Source organism: Ambystoma mexicanum, chromosome 2p (genome assembly GCF_040938575.1).
Source record: "Ambystoma mexicanum isolate Mex_15411 chromosome 2p, UKY_AmexF1_1, whole genome shotgun sequence".
NCBI lineage: Eukaryota > Metazoa > Chordata > Amphibia > Caudata > Ambystomatidae > Ambystoma > Ambystoma mexicanum.
Window position 1 is genome coordinate 988888251 of NC_090923.1, and position 27079 is coordinate 988915329.

Here is a 27079-nt window from a genome sequence, read left to right on the forward strand (position 1 = left end):
TTAGCTGTCATTAAAAACGGAAAATAAGCCCTTTTAATTCACAGTACCAGAAGAAATGCAAAGGCCCCTTTCACATGAAATTGTATTTTCTGAAAAAATGAGATCTGGAACAATGAAATTTATATTTCTAAAATGTTATGGAAAATACAAACAATAACACAATACAATTATTCATTCAAGAATTCAATTCATTCAACTCATACAACACATTCAATCCAACCATAAACACAGTTAAGCCATACACTGAATAGAACTCTGTGCAGAAACAATTACAACACAAGGGAAATTGTGAATTAAACAACAATAAAGGCAAAGAAAATCCACAATTCTCAAATCATCCCAATTTTTACCATTCATCTTACCCAACCCAGGCCTTTAAGTGTAGGGGGGGTCAGAAATCCTAAATTCCCAAATCATTGCAATGTTTCTGTCTGACTTCACCAACACAGACCAAAGTAGGGTTTGGGGGTCTGAAAAACAAACTGCTAAATCACCCTGTTTATTTTAACACTCCTCCCTTGCAATTGGTTAGAATTGTCGGGCGTGTCTCTGCCTTGCTCCTGGCAGGCATTTCTACTTGCCTTCAGGACTTTTTTTCCATTTCTCTGCAGCACCTGTGTGACCTTTCACCTGCCCCCTGTCAGTGATTGGCTATTTTATCCAGGAGGCATGCTCTTAACCATGCCCCCTAGGACAGCCCACTGCCTGTGCAGCCCCTTCGGCTAAGGGCCCCAAGACAAAGAGCAGTTCCCAAAGAAGCAGCTCCAGACCTAGTTTGCACGTGTTAACCTGAGAAGCCAGTAGGCAGCCGTCAACCAGCAGCGACTGACAAGATAAGTGTGGTCTCGGTGCAGAGTACAGCAATTACTGTATTCCAAAAAGCCCTGCCTCTCTTATTACCTTCACAACATATCATACCAAAATCAACAAAAAACGTGTAATAATTGAACCAATCACACATGCCCGTGACATCTTCCGGTAAGACCAGTGGGAATCCAAACGCATTTAAATGTCCTTCATATTTTGAAGCCTAGGCCTTTCCCCCGCTGTCTAGGAATCTCAAACCTAGGTGTGTTTAGATCTGCCATTCTGTGAAAACTAGGCCTTTCGCCCTAGGAATCTCAAACGTAGGTGTGTTTATATCTGCCACTCTGTGAAAGCTAAGCCTTTCTCCCACTATCTAGGAATCTCAAATATTGGTGTGTTTATATCTGCCACTCTGTGCAAACTAGGCAATTTCTCCGCTGTCTAGGAATCTTAAATGTAGGTTTGTTTATATCTGCCACGCTGTGAAAACTACACCTTTCTCCCACTATCTAGTAATCTCAAATTCATCTGTGTTTATATCTGCCTTTTTGTGAAACCCGGGCCTTTCTCCCACTGTCGAGGAGTCTCAAATTTAGGTGTGCTTATATCTGTGACTTTGAAGCCTAGGCCCTTCTCCCACATTCCAGGAATCTCAAATGCAGGTGTGTTTGTATCTGCCACTTTGTGAAACCCAGGCCTTCACCAGCCGTCCAGGAACATACGGCTACCCGCTAAAAGCAAATAACCATAGCTTGATCACTACCAAACTAAGAACCAAGGTCGCGTTGTTCACCTCCCACAACTGATTGAACTGCCTACCGTCTCTCCAATGCTTAATATCCCAACACCACTGCACCTGCACCCTCCTCCACAGGAAAGAGAGCTACAAAACCCAAACCCACTATTTCGGCAGCCACCCGGGAAACCCTCAGCAAACTACCTGCACCCTAAAACAACCCAAGCCCAGAATCCCCCAAATATCTCAATATCACTCATACGCAGACACCCCAGCCAATCTACAACAGCAGCCCACTATATCACAACTACCCCACAACTAGCCCTGGATTGTAACTATGTACAAAAGAAGCGAGGCCACATAGTGCATCGCGCAATCACAAGGCAAAAGGACAGGATTCGACACCATCCAAACCACAAAAGATCCTGCAGGTGGGCTACAGCCCCTGAAACCCAAACCAAAAGAGACAAGAAAAAAAAGAAAATGAATAAATCCAAGCCCTGCGACCACCAAGGGCCACAAGATGCCCCGACACAGAGCAGGACACCACCAAAGAAACACGGAACAAGGAACAATCCCAATGCAGCTGCTCCCTCTTCCAATAGAAACTGCTACAAATACAGAACACACCTCTACAAACACCACAACCACCAGAACAAACGTCATGAGAATAGAAAAATCCCTATTTTGAATGGATTGTGTCCTCCCACGTATTCCTCATCTTGTGATAATTCGTTTCGCCAGCTTCGCTGCATCGGAAAAAAACATTTCGGCAGAGGGCGCTGTGCTCGAGGTCGTGGCGTCGAATGTCCCTCGACGGGCTCCGTACTGTGTTGATGTCACCGATGGTATAAATGGCTCGAGTTGCGCCCGTTGGCTTCAGTTCCGTTTTTCCGATTGCTTCGCTCTCGTGAACGGCGCGCTTCGAGATTTTCTGTCAAGAAAATGTCTTCTTCATCAACCGCTTCGACTCCCAAGAATGGGTTTAAGAAGTGTAATGACTGTTGATCTAAGATGTCCATCACCGATCCTCACCGTATCTGTTTGTGTTGTCTAGGCTCAGACCATTGAACCGGCAACTGTGGCTCCTGTCAGTCTATGACAGAGAAGGCCCTCCGTGAGAGGAAAAGTAAGTTAGCGGTGGGGCGGGAGGCATCGAAGGGCTCTTCGAAAGCCTTATCTAAAAAACATAAAAAATCGTCCGACTCTACGGAATCGGAATGCCATAAAAAGCACTCGAAGAGATCCCGATCTCGTAGGAGGACGAAACGATCTTCTTCATCTTCCTCTAAAAAGCTCAAAAGGAGACATAGATCTCCGTCGTCATCGTCCGATTCGTCAACAGAATTGGTTCGATGTCCAACTAGATCGGATTCCCCTTCAAAGTAGGAGAGCTTTAGAAAAAGAATGTTGCAGGTCTTTGAGAATGCGGCCTTGACCCCCTCGAAGAAACCTCAGAAAAGCCAGACCCCGGTTGCTCCTTTGGACGACGCGGGGAAGTCTGCAACTACAACGGTTAAGCCTAGTAGTACCCATAGATCTCGAGTCGACAAGTCGTCGAGAGATCCTCGAGGATCGAGTGCCTCTCTGATCCCTCATAAGAAACAAAAATTGTCAAAGTCGGGTGCAACTTCATCGGCGCCGACTGCTCCGATGACGAAGCCTAGTTTATCTTCAACGCCTTTGTCGAAGGCTTCGTCGAGTGTGTCGAAGGTTCCTTCGACTCCCTGGAAGAAAACACCGATTCCTTTGACAAATGATAAGGAAGAAGAGAGAAGGTTTACACCTTTACCAAGATAGGACTTTTTTAAGTCCATGTCTTCAATTTTTGAGGAATCCGGTTCAGATGATGAGGAGGTCACTCCTTTTGGAGTAAAATATGGAACTAGACAAGTTCCAGAGGAACTGATAAATCCTCACACAAAAATGAGAGATCTCTCTGAAACTCTGCATTCTGCTAGTGGTGTGGACACATCACCCGAATTGGAGTTTACTGCACCTGATCCTGCAGAACATGCAGACTGAGGGTATAGGAATTTGATGAATAGGGTGATTGAGTATATGGGTTGGGGAAGAGCCTCCCCCACGTTTGAACAAGACGATATGATGGATATTATAGTCCGAGGACCCCGGAAAGATCCAGTTCTCCCCTTTCATAGGGCATTACAAAGAACAGTTGAGAAAAACTGGGAAAAACCTGATAGCATTGCTGCAGTAGACAGCAATCTCCCAAAAAAGTACAGAACTTCCACTTCTGACCCAGAATACCGGAGTAGACACCCTACTTCAGAAAGCTTGGTTATTCAGGCAGCTACTATATCCAGGCAGACAGCATACCCAACCATACCTCCGGACAGGGAGGAAAAAAAGGTTGATGCCTGGGCTCGTAAAGTTTTTACGTCGGGTAGCATGGCCTTGAAATCTATCAATGTCACCTGTACCCTGGCCAGGTTCACACATACCCTGTGGGAATGCATTTCGGCGGCGGCTGAGCATATTCCGGAAGGTGAGGAAAGGGAAGGCTTCCTGAATATAGTCAATGACGGTAAGGATGCAATGGGGGAATGCCTCCAGTCTGGACTGGATACTGCTGATAGTATTAGCAGGTCCATGGCATCAAGCACAGTGCTTCGCAGATTTGCGTGGTTAAGAAAGTCGGGGTTTGCACCAGATGTACAGACCAGGCTTCTCAACATACCCTTTGATGGCTCGAGGCTGTTTGGTAGTAAGGCTGATGAGAGCCTCGAAAAACTACAGACCTCGAAAGCGGCAGAAAAGTCCCTGAGTGCCTCCATGCGACAGCCTCAGAAACCCTATTCGGGCTCATCTTCCTGGAGGGGTCATCATTTACGATACTACTCCTCTGTTGGTAGAGGAAGAGGACAGGCTTTTCAAAGGGGGAGAAGAAATGTCACTCGTGGTGGACGAGCAAAGACTACAAAGCCATCTTCAGGAACGGCATCTATGCCCTCAGCCGCTCCTGCAGCCGCCTCCAAATCTGTCTGAGGTCTTATCATACAAAACACCTGTGGGAGGCAAAATCTCTCAGCATCTGGAAGAATGGCGGGGCATTACTTCAGATGCATGGGCACTGGAGACAGTAGCTCAAGGTTACTGCCTACCCTTCATAAAAAGACCTCATGATCATCCACCAGGAGCCAGCTCTACCAAAATTCCAGATCCGCTCCTTTGGCAGGAAATTATAACCCTGCTAGAGAAAGGTGCAATAGAACAGGTACCTGTAGTGGAGAGGAACAAAGGCTGGTACTCCCCCTATTTCCTCATCCCCAAAAAGGACAGAGGATTGAGACCCATCTTGGACTTGAGAAAATTAAACAAATTCCTCAGGAAGGACAAGTTCAGGATGGTAACCCTTTCTCAGATCCTTCAGGCTCTCCAACTCCAAGACTGGTTGGTATCATTGGACCATCAGGATGCTTATTTTCATGTGCCAATCCATCCCAAGCACAGAAAATACCTGAGGTTTGCAGTTGGTGGTTCTCACTATCACTTTCGAGTTCTTCCATTCGGGCTGACCTCCGTCCCAAGGGTTTCACCAAACTGATGGCGGTAGAGGCAGCGACTCTCAGGAGAGGGGGGGGATTCACGTATACCCCTACCTGGATGACTGGCTAATTAGAGCACGTTCTCCAGAACAAGCCCAGGAACACCTGTCGATCACCTGCCACTTCCTCCACAACCTGGGCTTCTCCCTCAATTTCAAGAAGTCCACATGGTACCATCCCAACAACTTCAATTTATCGGAGCAGTCTTGGACACTTCCTCGGGGAAAGCCTCGCCGCCCGAGGTGAGAGCTCTCCACATCCAGCAGATAGTAACAAAATTCCAAAAAGCCCAGCATCTAGCGGCCTTCGATTTCCTGAGGTTGCTCAGCCTCATGGCATCCTGCATTTTTCTGGTGCCAGAGGCCAGATTGAGAATGAGATCCCTCCAATGGGCCCTCAGAACTCAGTGGTCCCAATTCTCGGGGAATATGTCAGATCTTCTGCAAGTCCCGAGAGCAGTTGCTCAGGATCTATCATGGTGGGCGTGCAACGACAACAACCTCAAGGGAGAATCATTTTGGCAACCATGGCCGGAGATAACAGTAGTGACGGATGCATCACTCACGGGGTGGGGAACACACACCAACGATCTGACAATCAGCGGACGTTGGTCTCCATCGGAGTCCAGACTACACATCAACCTTTTGGAGCTGAGGGCAATTAGGCTAGCTCTGAAGGCCTTCCTGCCCTCTGTACAGAGAAAGAATGTCCTGATAATGACGGACAACACAGTGGCCATGTACTACCTCAACAAAAGAGGAGGCGTAGGATCTCTACCTCTGTGCAGGGAGGCGATGCAGCTCTGGTTCTGGGCAATACAAGAAGGAATCTCTCTATCGGCAGTTCACCTAGCCGGAGAGCAGAACACGGCGGCAGACGCTCTGAGCAGGCAGAGCACAGTCTCCCACGAGTGGGAGTTAGCTCAGGAAGTCCTTCTAAAGATCTTCGCCCTTTGGGGAACCCCTCAAGTGGATCTGTTCGCAACCTCGGTAAACCGGAAGTGCAATCAGTATTGCTCAAGGGAATTTCCTCCAAGAGGAGCTCTAAGAGACACATTCGTAGTGGATTGGGATTTTCCCCTGCTGTACACGTTTCCTCCAGTCCCCGTGATTCCTCAAGTTATCAGGAGGTTGAGAAAGTTCAGGAAAACCATGATCCTAATTGCCCCAGATTGGGCCAGGAGGATGTGGTACCTGGACCTTCTGGACATATCCATCTGCCCTCCAATGCGTCTTCCACAAAGAGAGGATCTTCTCTCGCAAGAGGAAGGTTGTGTTCTCCATCCAAAGGTCAACACACTAAACCTTCATGCATGGTTTCTGAGAGGTTGAGATACACGGATTGGGATCTTCCAGATGACGCAATGGAGATTTTGCTTTCAGCCAGGAGGCCAGCAACAAAATCATGGTACCAGTGTCGTTGGAATAAATTCAGTAACTGGTGCAAGGATAGAGATGTGGACACTTTTCAATGTGGCACACCAATGGTGCTTTCTTTCCTTTTACATCTAGCCAATCTGGGGCTCCAGATCGGAACAATGAAAGGATACCTTGCTGCGCTGTCCATATTTAAGCGCTTCTCGGAAGAGGTCTCTTACTTTAAAATACCATTAATAATACAGTTCTTAAAAGGCCTTACAAATGTATATCCACCAATACCATTTCATGTTCCAACCTGGGATTTGAATTTCGTTCTTAAATTCCTAACACGTATACCATTTGAGCCTCTGCACTCATGTCCATTGAGGCTTTTAAGGCTAAAAACTGTCCTTCTTGTGGCATTAACATCAGCCCGCAGGGTTAGTGAACTACAGGCTCTCTCATGTAAACCTCCATACACCACTTTTTATAAAGACAAAGTGATTCTGAAAGTGAAACCATCTTTCTTACCGAAAGTAGTTTCCGACTTCCATTTGTCGCAGAAAATTGTTTTACCAACATTCTATCCTCCTCCTCATTTGTGAAAAGAAGAGGAGAGGTTACATATACTGGACCCCAAGAGGGCTCTCAGTTTTTACATTGCAAGAATGTCAAAATTACGTCAAGACGACTAACTTTTTGTGGGATACACAGTTCGTAAATTGGGGTTAGCGGTGACAAAACAAACCATATCCCGCTGGATTATTCTAGATATATTGGAATGCTACAGATTAGCAGGAAAAGACCCACCGGATGGGTTACGTGCTCTCTCCACAAGGGGAATGGCTACTTATGCGGCTTTGAATAGGGGAGTCCCTGCAAAAGATATTTGCTCAGCTGCAACACGGGCATCAATGCATACCTTCATCAAACATTACTGCTTAGATGCCTCATCCTCAAATGAGGGACTTTTTGCCAGAGCAGTACTTCACTCTGTACATGAAAACAAAAACTAGCACTCCCACCTCCAAATTGGTCACTGCTATGGGAGTCTATCACAAGATGAGGAATACGTGGGAGGACACAATCCATTCGAAGAACAAGTTACTTACCAACTGTAACGTTCTTTTGACTTGATGTCCCTCCCACGTATTCCTCATCGACCCTCCCAGCCTACCCCGCAGTATAGTTTACATTTTCTTACAATTTCCTCTCAACGATGGGCCTATCAGTCACAGCATACGCCTAGATGTTCCACGAGTATTTCCTCGAAAAAACAGAACTGAAGCCAAAGGGTGCGACTCGAGCCATTTATACCAGCGGTGACGTCAACACGGTACGGAGCCCGTTGAGGGACATTCGACGCCACGACCTTGAGCACAGCGCCCTCTGGCAAAAAATGTTTTTCCGATGCAGCGAAGCTGGCGAAACAAATTATCACAAGATGAGGAATAAGTGGGAGGAACATCCAGTCAAAAGAACGTTACAGTTGGTAAGTAACCTGTTCATCTAACACGGTACCTCGCAACTGCCTCCACTCTGCAACACCACAATGCCACCAGCAGTTCTAGGCAGACCAAAAACCTATTGGAACCTCGCAAGAAAAGAAGAGAAGATCCGAGAAGAGAAAGGAACGAAATCAACGCCCTCACTCCCTATATCCCAAAAATACAAGGGCAGCGTCAACAGCTACATCAGAACATAGAAGATTAAGACGTAGAAGATTTCTCAAACACAGCTATCAATCTAAAAGAACAATTCAACGATGAAGCAGATGCCATGGAGCTCCAATCAATTTGTGTAAGCAAAACAGAAGCAACCAAACAGAACTACTGCAAGACAAAACAGACACAAAATAAAAATAAACATAACTCTGTCAAAAAGATCCATTGTAACCTAATCCACGCAAGATCAATGTCCAAACACAGAGATTTTTGACCTCCTGTGTAACAGGGGTATTGACATCCTATTTATAACCGAAACTTGGCTAGACGAAAACTACAAAATCACTCTCCACGACTGCCTCCCTGACAACTTCTAGTGCTCACAGGCAAGCAGAAAAAACAAGAGGAGGAGGACTGGCACTAGCTCAAAAGGAACACCTGAAAATTAAATGAACCACTAAGCATCGAAAACTGTGAATCCATAATCGTTCACCTAACAGCAAACCCCAAAGCAAACTTCAAATTTGTTCTAGTTTACAGACCACCGACATGTGATGCGACTTTTGTGGGCACCTACACAGAAGCCATTACCAACCTAGCCATCGAGCAGCAACACCTGATGATTCTAGGAGACTTCAACATCTGGTTTGAAGAAGAAACCGCTTACTCATAAAAATCACTAGCCAAACAATTGAAGACAATGAAACTACATCAGCTAATCAAAGGAGCAACTCACACGGTGGGTCATACACTAGACGCAATCTTCACCAACAAAAACCTCATCACCACAGCACCACCAGTACAGATCCTCTGGAGCGACCTCCTCATTATCCCTTTCATGATCACGCTACCCAGGACAAAAGCCAAACAACCGGACAAACTGACCGCCATCATGAAGAGAAACTGGAGGACCATCAAAGCTAGCAACCTAATAGAACAACTGGAAATCCACAAACCACCGACAAGGGCCCTGGACCAAGCTGACCTCGACAACAAAAACAGAACTACTGCACAAGTGGATCGCCAAAACAATCAACAACATCTCCAAGGAAAAACCTTTCACCCCATCACGCAAAAGAGCAACAGCAAAATGGTTTAACCTGCTTCTCAGCGACATGAAAAGACAAAACAAGACGCTTTTACTAGAGTGGAGGAAAAAATATGACCTGGCAAAGAAATGACATTTCCAACAACAAATCTGCATAAGCCCAAAACGACATTCTACGACAACCGAATCACCAAAAGCTGCCAGCACTCAAAAAGAACTGTTTAACATCATAAACAAAATGAGAAATCCCCCTGGCTGAAGGAACACACCATGCCATCACTGAAACTATGCAACGACCTTGCAGATGACTTCAAGAACAAAATCAGGACCATCCACCAATTCAAACAAAGCAGACCAATTTACCACAACACGCAACCAACCTTGTCAGCCGAGAATCATCGGCAAAAACTACAAAACTTTCCCCAAATATCAGCAGAGACATTCATCAAGCTTTGATGAGGGCTTTTAGAAGTGTCAGGGCTAGGTAAAACATTACTACAGTTGTTTTTGGTTGATATGGATTTGCCTGTGGGCCTCATTACTAGTTAGCCGGTAAAAAAAGGAAATTACCCGCATGCCGGTGCTACCATGTCCGTGTAGCACTGCTGCCGGAATCTATGGTAGATTCCGAGTAAACGTGCACGCGCATTCCGGCATGCCGGTAAAGGTAGCGCCAGCATGCCGCTAACGGCCCCAAACCCTCGATACCAGCATCCATGATGCTGCAGGCACTGGTACCTACGATGCCGGTATTACTGGTATGCTGATGCCGGTAATACCGGCACCAGAAGCAACGTCATTGCGTTGGAACGAGAAATGCACCGGCGGCCATCTTTAAAAATGCAATCCATTGCAATCCTCAATCTACAGCAGTACAATTGGAGAATTGAGTAGGCAGCAGATATCCCTAGGAACATGGCATCCAGGCAAGGCACTGTCCGTCGCCGGAAACCAAGATTCAGCGACGTAGAGCTCAACATGTTGGCCGACACACTGCTCAAACATGCGGACATGGTCTTCTGTGCTGACATGCGGCAGCACAACTTCGAAAGAAAGCCATATCGGAGGAAGTGGCCCGAAAGGTGTTGGCAGTGGGGAGAACACTGCGGACTGTCCGCGATTGCTGCAAGCGATGGGACGACCTTCGTCTGCAGGTCAGAAACCTCCTTGCTGTAGAGCGCAGCCAGGGCATGTTCACAGGAGGCGGACCGCCATCATCCCACAAATTGACTTCCTGGGAGGAGACCTGTAGCACCGTGATCCATATGGGAGGAATCGAGTGTCGGAAATGCAGAGATAGGAGCTCCAACAACAGATGATGATGGTGAGTGTCCCTTACCATAATCCCCAATGGCAATGGCGAAGTGCAAAAGCCAAGTAGGCGGCACCAGATTCCTGCAGCATTTGCACCCACCGAAAGCCACCTCCCACACAACGGAAATGTCCCTGCCACAAACACATTAAACACATTAAACAATCCCCACTGACACACCCCACATGACCCCTGTATTGCCAACACAAGTACCATCTGCATGCACGGACACACACATCAATGTACAACTGCAGGCGTCAACACCTGTACCCCACCCAACAGACACTGTGCACAACATTGCTGCACCAGAAGGATGCACCCACACTGCACCCCTCACCCCCATTCCTGTGTGGACCATGCCAGCCCCTCAAACATGTCCATAAGAATGTGCATTACTCAGAATGTACTACCATCGATGTATGTCAGATGGATGCACACCCATAACTAATGCCCTGCCTCACTGTCCCCCACAGGCACAGGAACAGACAGTGAGGGCGAACATGCCACAATTCCATGGAGAGCCACTTCACGTCGCTGCCGCGGACAAGACACCGCTTCCAGCTAGGAGCCATCAACCTCCACAGGAAGACAGAAGCGTGGCACCACATCCACGGCACAGCCCCCCAACCCGCCAACAGGAAGCACAAGCTGGCCATCAGCCACCATCAGCCTCCAGCAAGGCCCCCCAGCACACATCCAGTGCTGCTGGCGTTGCCCCCCGGCAAACATCTACACCTGGGCCATAGGAGTCACTTCCAGTGGAAGAGCCAGAATCACCCGTTGCGTGTGCGTGAGAAGGAGGAGGCACTATCTGCAGTGCAGAGTGAGCAGGGTTCACCCCCACAAGCCCTCACAGCCCACCACCCCTGCCAGTACCTGGTCTACAGGACATCAGGGACCTCGAGGGGTGAGTGTCACACATGGAAGGGCGCCAGCAGGCAATGCAGGCCCTGGTGACACAGTATGTGTCAGACGATGAACAGACACGCCAGGCAATGCAGGAAGCCCTGCAAGACACGGCAAGGATGGTCAGCAGAGCCGTCTACCTTGTGGCCAGGCATGTGCGGGAGGGCAATGCTGTGATGTCTAACATGGCCCAGGCCATCACGCAGTTGGCGGTTACAGGTAATTTGGTCGAAAAAAAAGGTCGACAGGACAAATGGTCGACGCAATTGGCCGAAAGACAAATGGTCGAATTTCTTTTTTTCAATTTTTTTTTGGGGGGGGTTTGGGGGGGTCCCCCCAACCCCCTTTTTTTGCTTAAAAACCCTTTTTTTTCCTAAATGAAAACCTGAAAAATATATATAAAAATAAAAAAAAATTCAACCATTTGTCTTTCGACCAAATTGCGTCGACCATTTGTCTGTCGACCAATTGTCTGTCGACCAAATGACCGGACAGCGCAGTTGGCTACTGCCATTGCTGAGCAGCACAACGCCACCACAACACCACAACCTGGACCATCCACCAGCACAACACCAGCCAGCTCAACCCAAATGAGCCCTGTGTATTGCTCACAGTGACTTGTTCGCCGCACAGACGCTGAACTCCCTCCTCCAAAAAGGGGGCGTGAATAGGACTAGTCACCAGTGCACGTGGGGATGGAGTAGTTGTGGAGTTGTTGTGGGGGTAGTGAGGGAGGGGGTGTTGTGGTATTGGGTGAGAGGGTTGTGGGGGTGGGGTTGTGGGGTCAAGTAGTGGTAGGTAGTAATGCACATGAGTGGACATTGCTTCTTGAGTGTGTGTCTATTTAATTGTGTACAGTGCCCAGTGCCTTCTCTTTCCCAGTCCATCAGAAGTAGTGGGCAATGAAATCTTGCTGTATTGCACGTCCTTCATTCACATTGTCCCGCTTGGGAATTCCACCATCTTCCTCATCATCCTCATCATTATCCTCAGGTGGCATCATGTCCATGTCAGGGGGCAGGGGGATGTTGCGCCAGATGCACATGTTGTGTAGCATGGCACATACCAACACAATTCTTCTCACCTTCCCAGGGCCGTACATGAGGGCCCCCGACCTGCTGAGGCAGCGGACCCAGGCCTTCGTGCCTGTTCACTGGTTGCCTGATGGGGGTCATGAGCAAGCCCTTCAGGAGATACTCGGCATCACCTGCAAGGGATGAAGAGTATGGATACTTGTGGTTATTTTGCTAATCCCATGTTGGCACTGCCTGTACAGGGTTCATCATCAAGAGCTACTAATGATGCATTACTGTACATGACATGTCAATTTTTCAATGAGCCAGGTAAGTGTGCTTAGGGGTGAACCGTGGGTGGAGGGGGGATGGATGCAGTTGGGGATCCAAAGACCATTCAATGTGAACCTGCACTCTCACATATCTATTACAAATTTCCAAGATGGGCTCAGATTCAATTAATGTGTTACCAATGGAAATGGACTGTGCATGTACAGTGGATAATCATGCATTGGTCTAATTGGCTTAATGTCACACAGTGGTCTCCCCAGTATGCATTCTACTCTTGTATGTCTCCATTCACATGTCTATCGACACCCTCCCCCATATGAATAGGTTACTTTTATGTTGCTGGTATGACCCGCAGGTGAAGGGTTACATTTCTGTGATACGGCTGGGTGGTGTTTGGCATGGTGGAACAAAGGTACGTTAAACATATATTGGTGGTAGTCAATGATATCTGGTTGCAATCTTCGTCGTACTTGACGCATTGTACTTCGAGGTGTCCCTTAAGGTGATGTGGCGGGAATACGGATCTGCAGTGTGCCTGTGGACTGAGTGCCGTGACTGATATTATTCAGTGTGGCAGATATGTTTCTCTCAGGCAGGGCAGCATGACTCGTGATTCCTCTGCTGAGATCATGTAATTCATGCATTGTCGCTACAGGGTGGTACATGTGGGTCATTTTTTTCTGATGTTCCTTATACATGTGCTGGTGTGTGCAATATGTCTGTTCATTGCATGTGCACACAGCTGTGTAGGCATTGCACATCTGCAAGCATTGGCTGTGATGCACATTCTGTTTAATTTTCTAAGGTCACAGTTGGGGTCACCCAGGATGCTGTGTGTGGTGTTCTTCCATTCTATTGTGTGTGGTTGTTGTTGTGCTGGTCGGGAATGTAAAGGTTGCAAGGTCTGATTCCTTATCCGACTTTGCCTTCTATTGCCCGACCCAATGCCTGGAAATGTTTACGCCTATTTGCAGGAGTGATGATGGATCAATGCATGCTGGCTGCTCTTGTGCTCCTCACAAATGCAATCCTATGCTATGTTCCAACACCCCTCATGTCCCAGCCAGCAGACACGTTCACTATGCTTGGGAATTCCCCCCCCCAAATCAACACCCCTGATGTCCCAGCCCGAAGACACGTTCACTGTGCTTTAGAATCCCAGCCCCCACTCAACACCCCTCATGTCCCAGCCAGCAGACAAGTTCACTATGCTTGGGAATCCCACCCCCCACTCAACACCATGCATGGCCCTGTGGTTACACTTACCCAGCAGCCAGGTACGTTCTGCAGCGTGTCATGCCATGTATCGGGGAAGCGTGGAGTTGTGCAGCACCATGGCATCATGTGTGGTCAGGGAATCTTGCACAGCAATGAGTGATGATTTTACGTACATCGCACACCATCTGTACATTGAGCGAATGGTTCAGCTTCCTGTTGCAGTACACTACCTGCACAGCATGCCCACAACCAGCTCCACATGTGTGCTGTCGAGGGCACCAATCACATTTGGCATGCCTGCCAGTGCATAGAATGATATTTTGGTTACATTCACCTCCTCTGCAGTCCCTGGTAACTTGATGTGGTTGCTTGTGTGTTTCAGGAGTGCATCTGCGTCAGCACACGGGAGAAACAGAGTTGTGAGATTCCATGCAGCTGCCCCAATGTGTGCTGATATGTGCCTGGTGGCTGTCCGGATATTGATCAGGCTCACCAGGTCATCATGAATGAGGTTCACTATTGTGGTGATGGTGACCCTGTCCAGCCGGTACAAAGTTTGGATCTGAGCAGGGGTTAGGTTGAATGGGCTGGCCCTTAGATGAGGGATTGGTGGCTGCCTGCGGGGTACAACTGCCTGCACAATGGGTATGTGCTGGCCCATTCTCACCCTCCTTCTTCTCCTCCTGTGCCTCCGCTGCATTCTCTGCCTCCACATTGATAGCAGGCAGGCATGACCTCCAGCTCCAGTACTGCAAGTGCTTATGGTAGCATTATGGATTTGGGAGGGGTGTGGTGTGTGGGAGTGCTCCTTTTGTGCTGTGCCAGACTCCATTGCTTCCACCTGTGCGTGCATCTGTGGCAGGTTTGTACACACCTGATTGCTGTTAACGCCTGCACCGCGATGCCGGTGTTAACGGCATCATTGAATCACTTATTACCGGCTCGTAATGCTCCGGTCCAGTAAACGATGCCAGTATTACCGTACCGGCATCGATTGTACCGGACCAGTAACCTTGTAATGAGGCCCTATGTGTTACAAACCGTTATTCTTTTTTTACTGAAGGATTCATGCCAAACTTATCAAATGTACTACTACTAAGCAAAACGGAACCAACCCCGAAGCACAGCAATACGTTTATCTTTTCTTTTTCCTAGTTTTATAGCAACTAATATTGTCACCCTAATTACTAAGTTATCGTATATTACCGTAGCACAATTAACCTTCGTGTAGCTGTATTTGTATTAGGTGTCATTTTACATTTTAATGAGACAATGACGATTGTGCTGTTTTATGGGTTTATTTTAATGTCCGGAATAAACATGTTATTGTTTGATAATGAATGTTAAGGTATCGTCATCTTGTTTTCTTTGTGATATCAGAAAAGTGCATAGTTCTCAAGTAATTTCCAGATAGTCACCTATATTTGTGCAAAATTCTATGTGGTAATGTTTGCGAATTGAAAAAAAAAATGCAAGTAGGCCAATTCCAAATGCCTCATGAATTCCATTCATTAGCTTTATGAAGAGAATTTCAAGTGTCTGGATAAAGTGCTCAATCAACCGCGCGCATCACAATGCCAACCCGTCGTCAGGTAAAGACACACAAACTCACGGTGTTTGGCTTGTTTGAGGAAAACAGCCAAGCATCCGCCTGCTTCAAGCTGACTTCCTGCAATAAAATAATTTGCAAACTAGAATGTGTTTCATTGATGCTTAGCTACACTGGCACTTGTTAAGGCCATTAGCTCAAGTCAAAGGCAAAAAAGCATAGTAAAAAATAAAACCTTTATACGAGTGACCGCCTGTTTCTAATCCAGATTTGAGCCCACACTTGTAAGCAAGTACTATTTAAAATGGGTTTTAAAAAAAACATATTTTTGCAGCGTTTAGAGGCTGGAAGAGTCTGGCACAAAGCGCAATTTAGAAACGGAATACTATTATTATGTTAAACTAGCCCTTCCTTCAAATCGCTGAGGGGGCAAGCGACCGCATTGTGACATGGGGCTTATTTAGTTACTTTATGCACATGCAGCTCCTTGGACCTGAATGGCTGCTTCAGCTTCATCTTAGCAGGTAATAAGGCTAGTGTTTTTCTGTTCTTGAATGCTCGAAATGTGTACTACTTGGTTGCTTGCATGTAGTACCAGAAACAATTGCCATGTCTCTAAAGGTTCCCTCCTCAACAGACTTCAAGGAGTAATTCAACACTCTCCACTTCAAAGAATATCTCTTCAGCCACAGATCTGGGACCCCAGCATGACACCCTTCACCAGGGCCGGTCTTTGTGTCAGGCAGAGCAGGCGGCTGCCTGAGGTGTCAGCCTCTAGGGGGCGCCAGTAGTCTGACTCCTCCAATGCTGCAGTGCATCATTTAATGTTATTTTAATAAACTGTACTACTGTACATAAAAGCAAAGTGCTGCAATGACAATACGAAATCATTAGACTCAGTCAGTAATTGAGAGAGCAGAGCACTGCATAATGCCAGCCAGTCTGATGTCAGGGCACCTGGGGTCTGCAAGCCCAGGGTGCTTGCTTTTATGATCCTCTAGCAAACACAACATTTCTTGCTTAAGTTCCAATCGCCGGGTTGGTCAGGCTTAACCCATCCGTTGCTGAGTGCTCTGCTGACTGGCTGACGGCAGACACCCACACGTGTGCACTACACAGTGCACAGCAGCATGCAGTAGTACAGTGAGTGTAGTGACACTGACCACTGACCACCAAGCTGCATGCCCAACCCAAAAGGATTAAAGGTACGTGGGCACTAGGCAGCCCAATTTCATTTACATTGAGAACACTTTGGTCTTGTACAAACAGCATCAAACGGTTGGGCAGCTTGTGGGGATGGTGCCCTTGCGTGTAATCCTCAACAAGCAGCTGGACTCAATTAAACCCGGCCTTCCGGACAGTGACACGTCCCCCACTGCTTTGCTTCATCTCCAACCCGGCAACGCTACAAATGGCGCACAGCCGTATATTGAGCTTCTGGCAGCGCCTAGAGGCCATTCTGTGTTAGGCAAATACATGCAAGAATTAGTGCCACCCACGGAAACAGGATAGGAAAGGGTGCCTAGGTGACTCCATGTCACTAGGCACCCATTGTCTGATGCTTTCTTTTCTATAAATCACAATTTAGCAAGAACATAAGTCGGACTTCTTCAAGTGCAGTAAACAAGGCAAATCTCAGAATGTATCTTAAATTAAAGTCCATGACCCAGAAGTGGTACACCGTGAGTCTTCTGTTCACCCTAATTCAAGGTCCACTACGCCATCTTAAAGGTATGATGAGTTGATGCACCTGCTGCAAGGATCGGCATGCAATCTGCATACCTCAGATTCAAATAGCTTCAGTGAGTTAGCTGAAGGGGATGCGTTGCACTGCAGCCGAAATCCTCTCTGTGCACCTGTGAGTCACAGATTTGAATACTGCTTTGCTGTCATGGCTTAGTGGGTTAGGCTGCTGCGATTTGTGTACTAACTGCAAGTTACGGATTCAAACCTTTGCTCACGAGACAGTTCAGTGAGTTGTGCAGCTGCAAGCTGGTGCTGATATGTGTGGGCAGCCTACAAGACAAAGGATGGAATCTAGCTTAGATAAAATAGCTGGACAAGTGAAGCTGCTGAAGTACATGAGCAAACTGTGAGGCAAAGGTTGTCTCATCCTTGTAACAGTCCAAGCCTGCTCCCTGCCCCAATGAGTATAGGCATGTGAATGAATGCACCTGCTGCAAATATTACTATGCAATCTACAAGCAAAATGCTTGAATCCTGCTTGGCAATGATAGCTTAGCGGGTTACTACTGCAATCAACCTGCAGTTCATGGGTTACTACTGCAATCAACCTGCAGTTCATGCGTGCTGAGCCAGTTCGTGGGATGAGATGCTGCTACTGCAGACACAGGTGAAAAGCCTGCTTGGTGGAAATAGCTGCATTGATTAAGCTCATGCGACCCACATCAACCTGCACGTCAGTGGGTTCAATCAGTCTTGTACTTGTGTGCAAGGCAATGCCGGAAGTGCAAGCCCAACATGCTAGTGTGGGCCAGGTTTTTTTGTCAAAGTGGGCCATGTTGATGAGTTACTTTGCAGTGCAGCTAGATGTTTTGGCAGTGTTACAGTTCAAATATAGTCCAAAATACCCACAACAATCTCAGATAAAAGGAGCAAACTGACTTTACTGACTGGGGGACCCTTTTAATTGTGGTCCAAACCAATGTAAGGCCCTGGGTTCAATTCTTCTTTTTAAGAGAGCTCAGCATTTTCTCATGTTGAGATCCTTGCACAAGTATTTCTTAGCACTACAGACCCAAAGGTCTCAGAGCGCTCAAATAACAGAAGACATTATTATCCCACAGAGGGGTACTCATTTTATGACCTCCGAAGGATGAAAGCCTGAGTTGACCCTGCTGGGACCCCGCTGGGATTCGAACCTGCTACAGCAGGCTGCACGCACAGATATCGGGTGCGAATGCTGCTATCTGACTGGTTAAAATCCCAAAGAAGTCCATTTGGCCTTTCATTCCTCAGAGGTCGCTAGAGAGGGCAACATGGAATTGGAGAAGGTAAAAACATGTTGAGCCAGATTACAGAACTTTTGCCCCATGTGCAATTGTGCATGGTGTTAGCACTAGAGCAAACAGGGCTCTAGAGCAAAAGAAGTATTAATTCAATGCATTTTTGCACCCGGACAAAGTTTGTCCAAGTTCTAATAAGCAATGTTATTGCCCTAATGAAAACATGTAATGCTTTCAGTGCCTTTTTGCACCAGGACAAAGCTTGCCACAGTATTAGCACTAGGGCACACTTTGCCCTGGTGCAAACATGCATTGAAAGAATACTTTTTAATATGTGTATTTCAATACTTTTTTTGCAGATGGCCAATTTTTGACCTAGTGCTAATATTGTGCAAGATTTACAGTAACGTGAGGCTGTAATTGTGCGAGAGAATGTAGGGTATAGAGAGTACATTCTTACAGTTATAGCAGTCCAAGCTCGAGGTTGATGGGACAGGGTTGTTTGTTTGTTTGTTTGTTTGTTTGTTTGTTTGTTTATTTATTTCTATGGCGCACCATACCCAGGGGCAGCAGGGCACAGGCAGAAAGAATATGGGAGGCTTACAATGTTACAGAAATATACAGTTGTCAGCAACAGTTTCAAATTTCTGAGGGAGTTGGGTAATAATACCATACATGCTTCAATAGTGAGATAGTTCAGTGGGTTCAGGACCCACGGCAGAGATGTGGCTGTTGTCTGCAAGTCAGAAGTACTAATCCCAACACATACAGCTCAGCCTCTCATCATTGTGAAGAAGCTAAAATGAGGATCATTCAGTCAAGCAATAATATCAGCTATTATTCCAGCGCCAAAGGACCTTGCAGTATGTTCGCTGTGCAATACAAATGGTGATTACAACTGCGCAGTGATGTCGGTGCCCCCTTTACAATGAACAACCCCAAAACCGCTTGTCCAATTTTTCATGGTCCTGGCTGTACTTTTCGTCAAAACGTTACCATTTTATGTCAAGCTTTCTCTGCTTTTTTCAGTCCTACCATTCAATTGGATGTCATATCTGCCCCTCAAACCCTACCCCAAGATTTTCTAAGGTGTTGGGGTCACAGTGACCCCTCAGTGTGTTATTTTGTTTAAGAAGCTCCTTGTTATAAAATGGCATTGCATGGGGACAAATGGAGGAGCGCAGGCAAATTTGACACCCTTTTAGTGAAATTGGAAATGTTATTTACTCTTTCGTTTTTAACCCAAAGCTGTCTATACACTTTTAAACAACATTGGTTTCGTACCGAACACTGTAACATTCACTTACTGTACAATGCAAAACGAGTGAGTGGAAAGACTGTTCTGCTCTGCTCTGGTCGGAAGAGCAGGTGTGCACTGAGCTCAGGTCTGGCCATGTGTTAGTTCTGTTAATATGGTGTGCCAAAACTAGGATAATTCAGCAGCATTTTTCTTAAGTATAATTATACACTGTGGTTCTTTATCTCACTTATGAAAAAATTTGATATTTTGTATGACTTTTTATAACTTCATAAAGACCTGCATGCCATATGCTACCTGTGCATGCATTGCAGCGCGTCACCACATAGCCCTCAAGGAATGCTTTTAGAGTTCAGAATGGGTTGTGTTAATGCCCACCCTCGTTTCCAAAGATTAACAATTAGGAGATAGCTCTAGAGCAGGGGTCAATCACATTTGCAGGAGACATATCCCAGGCCAGCCTAGGGCAACTCCAACAAGCAATGGCAATGCCAACAGTTTGGACTTTTGTGTAGGCATGGGAAAGGCACTTGCCAGGCACAACCGTAGTGGTATTAACTACCCTTTGTTGGTAGCAGTTGCAAAATGGTGTGAGTACCTGGGCATCTAATAGTAGTGGCTGGCAAAAGCTTAAAACCTTATGCACAAGCCAAAACTGTTGGCTTTACCAATGCTTGTTTTAAACAGGTAGGGTGAAGTTAGGCTCTAGGAGTGGAACCTGCCTGTGCTAAGCTCCATTTGATTTAAGGTTTGGGGGTATCGCAAGATCACAGGAGTGGTTTTGGGGTTTAGCCTGGACCCCAGTTTGGTAGGTCGGTAAAGAGTTTTTACTCCTGGATATCTTGCTTGGATTTGCTGCAATGATTAGTTCCAACACTCTGGTAGGTACGAAGCAATTCGTTTTTTATTTGGTGGTTTTCTTGGGTGTTTTTTTTAATACAATTGTCAGTGTTTAAGAAAAACTATTAGGACTTGATGTACCAATTTGGTCAGCCGACACGTGTTTCGACCCTGGGGGTCTTTCTCAAGGCATGTGTGAATTTCTGTGAGCCCTCATTGGGGTCCTGGTTCAGTTGTTGAAGGCTGTCCTTGTGGCAGTCTTAGCTCCTGTTGGGCCCTGGAGTCCGAGGTTGAGCGTCCTGGGTGCTCTGTCTGAGGAGCGCGACAGAGCACCCAGGACGCTCAACCTCGGACTCCAGGGCCCAACAGGAGCCAAGACTGCCACAAGGACAGCCTTGTTTTAAACAGGACCTGAGTCGAAAGGAAACACATAGTGCTTATAAATCGAGTGGCTGTATTTCCATCTAGTTCTTTATTGAGTTCCCCTATTTATAACATTTGTAACATACAATTTTTGTTATTGTTATTACGGGGAGGGGGCGCCAATTATGCTTCCCGTCTGAGGTGCAATCTGGTCTAAGACCGGCCCTGCCCTTCGCTACCCCTTTGCAGCCTCCTCCGGACTATTGCGCACTTGCCCTTTACAGCACTCTGCTGATACAACATCTGATACATACAGGAAATGAATGACGCCCGCAAGGAAAAAACAAGCATTGGCAAAGCTAACGGTTTTGACTTTTGTGTTGGCTAGGATAGGCATTTGCCATGCACTGTGTTAATGATATTAGTAGGCCATAATATAGCAACGGCTGAAAAATGGCGTGAGTGCCTGGGCATATGATAGCAGTGCCTGGCAAAGGCCTATTTTATACCTATACACAAGCCAAAACGGTTGGATTTGCCAGTGCGTATTCTTTCATGTGGGTCATCCGCCTCTGTTGCAGAATGGTCAGCACACGCACAAAGCTGCGGCTTCCCCAACAACTTGTCTAAGACTCTATGGAAGGTAGATGCTGGCAAGGGTCATCCATATGTCAGGGAGAGGAAATCGCACAAACCCTTTGGTGTGATGTAATGGGATTTAAAATAGTCTTATAAAGCACCTTCTGTCATGTTTGTTGCCCTTCTGTCCGTTGCTCTGTTAGAAGAGAGGATTTTTAGTGGTAGAACAGGTTCCCCCTCTCCCTCCTCTTCCCCATCCTTTGCTCTAAAGGGGACGGGGATGGCAGGAGGAAACAGAAGAGAAGCATGCTGACAGTACATGAAAGGGTGCTTGGGTTGGGGATAGGATGGGGAGATCAATAACACTGCTATCTCATATTGGCCTTAGCTCTGGCCTGCTAGCTAATGGCTTCTATCCAAGCTCATTGGTTAATGCAGCTGCGTAATGAAACCAAGGCAAGACCGTTTATATGTATAATGAATTCCTTTTCGGGGGTTCCCTTGCAAAGATAGGGAGAGGCTCTCAGGGATTGTCATATGCACAAGGTGTGAGCTGTACACAAGCTGGAGCCAAGAGGGTACTGCCTCATCCATTTATAACTATTTGCTCTACAAAAGGGAGATGAAGGGGGAAAGGGGCTACCTTTCTGGCGTACGTTGAGGTTGACTGGTTTGTGCCTTGATCTTTACACTATTACACAATGTGGTATGATTTCTAGGAGTGTCGGGAAAATATGATGTCTGTGTCGTCTTTGAAGCTCATTCCATGAGTTGGCCATGTGGTCTCCCTTTGATTAGCTTGATTCTGGTGACATGTTAATAAAGTACAAAAGGGGAACAGGGATGGGAGTAGAGACTGCCTTTCTAGAGTATGTTTGGTGTCTGATACTTTTTCTTAATACTTGTACACAATTTGGTATGATTTTGAGTATAAGGGGCACAATTCTGTTGCATGGTTTCGGAGCTAGTTCCAAAAGCTATAAAAAATATATGTTTTGGCTATGTGGGAATCATTACAATGGGCCGCATCACGAGTTTAGTGGTATCCCTTAAATGCGGCGGTAGCGCTATTACCACCGCATTTAAGGGTCCGCCAGATCATGGCCCTGGCGGATTTCTCCCAGCTCTGAGTTGGGGGGAAATCCGCTGCAAATTTGCCTATTTTTGGTGCTATTACTGCCAGTGGGAAATCCGCTGGCGGTAATAGCGCAAATCTTCCCCTTTGGGCACAATGGGAAATGAGGAATTCCCGAATGGGCCCAATGGGGAATGGGCACTAACCATTCCGCCAAACTCGTGATCCGATGCTAAAAGCGCCGGCGGTAATACCGCCAGCATTACCGCCCAACTCGTGATGAGGTCCAATGTCTGGTCATTTTATGCCTTCTGTGAAACTCGGACCCTTTATGGTCCCTGTCTTTTCCCTTGCTTGCCTATTGCTGGCCACTCCCAACAGCATACTTCCTTCCTCCTCTTGACAAACATGGACCTCTTATTACCAAGACATCCTATTGCACGACCAAGACACCCATAGGACTCCAGTGAGCCTCTTCTGACTTGCCCTGCAGAATACACTCCCAAACCACTAGCAAGACACCCACAGAGTTCCAGCGATTCACCTATATCCTGACCTGTAGTGTGTACTCCCCTCTCACTATCAAGACACGCACGGATGTCCAGCAATTCCCCTCTGTCCTAAAATGTATGCAACCAACCATGTAGGAATACATGCAACTCTATGGGGAGTGCATGAGAAAACCCCTTAAGGAATGAGTGTGTTTCCATTGTAGTGTACGAGCCCACCTGCTTAAATGAGTGAGCCTCTGTGGACGTATCTGAGGTCACCCATGTAGTAATTAGTATGTCTCCATGGAAGTCTATGAGGTCACCCGTTTAAATGAGTAAGATTCCAAAGAAGTGTATGAGGCCATCCACATAGGAATTACGCACTCTTCCTAGAGGCGTATGTGGCCAGCAGTGTGGGAAAGAGTGAGACTAGTATATAAGGCTACCCGTTTAGGAAAAAGTGACACTCCATGGAAGTGTATGAGGCTGTGAAGGAATGAGTGAGTCTCCAGGGAGGTGATGTCATGTAAAATAGCTTCCTTCGGCCATGCTGGTTAGCCTTGCTGTGCGTTATTCTGCAAGAAAAGAGGGGAAGGGATAACGAGAGGTATATAAGAAAGCTGTTGTGTTGATGGGTGCAGGTTGGAAGTACATGAGAGCTGAGTGGCGTTCTGCTTCTGTGGGTTTGAGAGTGACATTTGCTGGTGTTCTCATTTGATTCCTGGTACCAAGGTAATAAGCTGATCAGCGTTGTAAAATAGAATAAACACTAGCTCCTTGTATTACGCTTACTCATTCTGAGACATTAGGAAGGGGGGGCAAGAATGATGTTCGATGTCAGGCTATGGAGAGTCACACACACATGCACACGTCTTCATCCTCCTTTCGGTGCTATTAGATGGGAAGTAGATCCCCTCACATGACTCCACTTCCTTTATGCCCCCATCTTTGAGGATCCGTTATACTTTGTTTCTCTTGGCAATTGGCAATGGTCACAGAACGAATTGTGTGCTTCACCATTGCTGTGCATTTAGGGATGTCATTTGGGGGTTGCCAAGGGTAGCAGCTGCTACCCCTCGCCCCCCTCTGCTACCCTAGACCTGTTCTTGCTACCCCTGACCCACTGGACAAAGAGGCAGTGACGAGAGCAGATATCTGTGTTGCACTTGAAAAAGGCGGTTGTAAATGCAGCTAAATGTGCCACAGCTTTTTTTCACATGAATTCTCGATCTCATTAGCTGGAGAAATAACAGGGATGCAGGAAAAAACATTAAGCCGCCATCACTAACAGGTTGGCAGTTTAGTGAAGAATGCCTGATTGGTTGGGTTCAGAGGCAGGGCTGTCTGTGCAGCTCCTACCCAGTACTGTAGCAACAGGAAGGGCATGGGGGCTAGGTCTAGCTAGCTGGCACTATGTAAGCGCCGCCTGCAGTACTCAGTGACAGCACAGCATGAACGCAAATCTCATCAGTGTTTCTTGTCTGCTTTGCACATCCAGTGAGCCACTGGGCCTGTGATGAGAGGGGTGTGCCTCATGGGTTTCTTCCACCAATACTGCCTGGGTACTATGTGACCTGACACAGATCTGCCAGACCTGCATCACAGGCACACTGTAGATACACGCAAGGTGAGTTAATTACTTTGCATGAAGTTGCCCTTTGCCTTTGAAATAAGCCATCAGTTGCTTCCTCAAGCAAAACAAAATATATATTTGGAAGGATTGCTCAGGGGCAACACACTTGCTTTGGGAACAGGAGGATGCAGTGCAACATGGGTTCAGTTCCTGCTCCAGTGCTTAGAAGCTGGAGGAGGCTGGCATTAAGCAAAATATAAAGCACCAGGGGGCGCTGTTGTTCGCCGAACAAGATGGCCGCCTGATCTGCGAGCTCCGAGGCAGGCAGATCACACGATCCTGATTTAGGGCCTTTCCGATATATAACTTGCACCAAGCGACTGCGATTCGTCAGCTGCTGGTTCAGGGAACATCTGGTCCAAATCCCGACTGAAAACGGCGCCGGGAACCCTGTGCTCGGGAACTGCTGTGCCCATCCCCCAGCGACCGCGCATCTACGCGCCGAAAACCAGACACTGGTGGAGGATCGGTTCACTCCGTCGCCCGGAATTGAGTCACCTCGCTGCCCCCGTGGAAGACCGTGGGGCGGTGGAGCACCCCTGCGGTGGGGATAGGGAGCGAACTACGCGGTCAATTTGGCCGTACAACGCCGGCGCAGACCATCGCAGACATCGGATCCGTGCAACCCGAGACGGGCTGTGACCCTTACGCTCCGAGCCGGCACCCGCGCTGGACAAAGGCCGGTTCCCACATCGGCCTTTGCCCAGCCTCTCCCCTCGGTGGCTGCACCCCTACGGTCGAGTGGATCGGTGGTGGGCCCCCCCCCCCACTGTCAATGAGACTTCAGCGCCCGGGGTAGAGCTGCTGCACACCTACGGACTCCATGTGCCACGCTCCACTGGAGGCGTTGACTGGGACCCTTGGCGGACATAAGGTACGAGGGGGACGGGGAGCCCCCAACACCCCCACTGAGGGCTGCTAACCCCAATCCGCCTCGTAGCGGAGACAACATTTGGCCACGCTGCTCTGGGAGGGTCACCAACTGCCCGCATCCAATGGAGGACGCTCTGGGACTCGCTGGACCCCGCCAGATGTCTTGCTATGGCCCGGCAGCTACCCCGGCTCCGCTCACCCACCCTTAGGGGTGCCCCTTGCGGCACCCTGCAGCGTGATTGACCCTACATCCCCCCGTGCTGTCTCCACACGGCGTAGACCGCACTAGACTCTTCTGGAGGGGCCCGAGCCCTTGTTTGCCCTGCCGCGACCTGCAGGCTACCCTGGCTGCGCGCCCCACACGCTGTCTGGGACCCCCTACAGGCCACATCGTCCGGCTCTGCTGCCTTGTGCCGGTTGCTCTTCAGCACTTGAGGCTCTGCCTGGGCCCCGCTCCTCCTCCTTCCAGAACACCTGACTTCGATCTCCCCGACGTTGCTTTATTGTGCCAACCACTTTCATTAAGTCTGGGGGACCCTGAGCCCTGGAGCTGTCATCGTGGCCATCTCTCTCTCCTTCACCCTAAAACCTGCTTGTACCTGACTCCGCGGGGCAGAAGGACCGGTGTGCTGCCCGCTTGGCTAATACAGCCAGAAACCTGCACGTGAACCCCTGGGTTCCGCAGTAACAGAGTGAGGGGCGCAATATATTCTCTTTTGGTGAACTACAGTGGAGACCCCTATCTGCGCGTAGGGGGATCTGGCTCTTGCCCCTGCCTCCCCTGTTGCGGGTTGACCCGCGGCGGTGATCCCGATCTCCCTTTTCCCTGGACAGGTACACATCCCCTGGACCCCCCTGGTTTCCTAAGTGGTGCATCTGGGGCCTGCACACCTGGGGAGCAACAGACACTTGGGGTGCCCCGCCGCCTCGACCACCGACACTACCTGAGAGTCCTCTTTCATCATCAAGGGACATATACGTTACCCTACCGCTGTTCTGAGCGGTCGCCTACTGCGTAGACGGACTGTTTGGTTCCTCTGCTTGGATCCCCTGGAGGCTATATCTTACTGGTTCTGTCCGATGTAGCCGGGGGTGCCATCAACTCTCCTACACCTCTCCTCCATCGCACCACGGTCACAATGACTAAGGGAGCTGGGAAAAAACAGAGCTCCATGAACATGTTCACGAAGACTCCGATCAGATCGGCTGAAGATGTCCCCGCGCAGGCCCCTATCACTTCTTCGTCCCTTGCTACCTCAGAACCCCAGAATATGATGGACTTTATCCGTGAGGGTTTTACTACGCTTCACTGGAAGTTAGACGACATGAATGGCACTATTTCCTCTATCAAGGCCCATATTGAGAGGACTGAAAGCCGAGTGTCGGAGGTTGAAACCAGGGTGAGCTCCTTGGAGGACGGTCTGGGGGCACTGCGTTCCAAGGTCACAGCCCTGTCCAACCGCGTTCTGGAGGTGGAGAAGAAAAATGAGGACTTGGAATCTCGTTCGAGGCGTAACAACCTCCATATCATTG

General features: G+C 47.9%; 1 protein-coding gene across 1 annotated transcript in view; it reads left to right on the forward strand.

Moving 5' to 3' along the window:
- The window catches only part of LOC138566998 (L-cystatin-like), a 176820-nt gene that overhangs the window by 139181 nt on the left and 10560 nt on the right, over nucleotides 1-27079 (forward strand). The window lies entirely within an intron of this gene.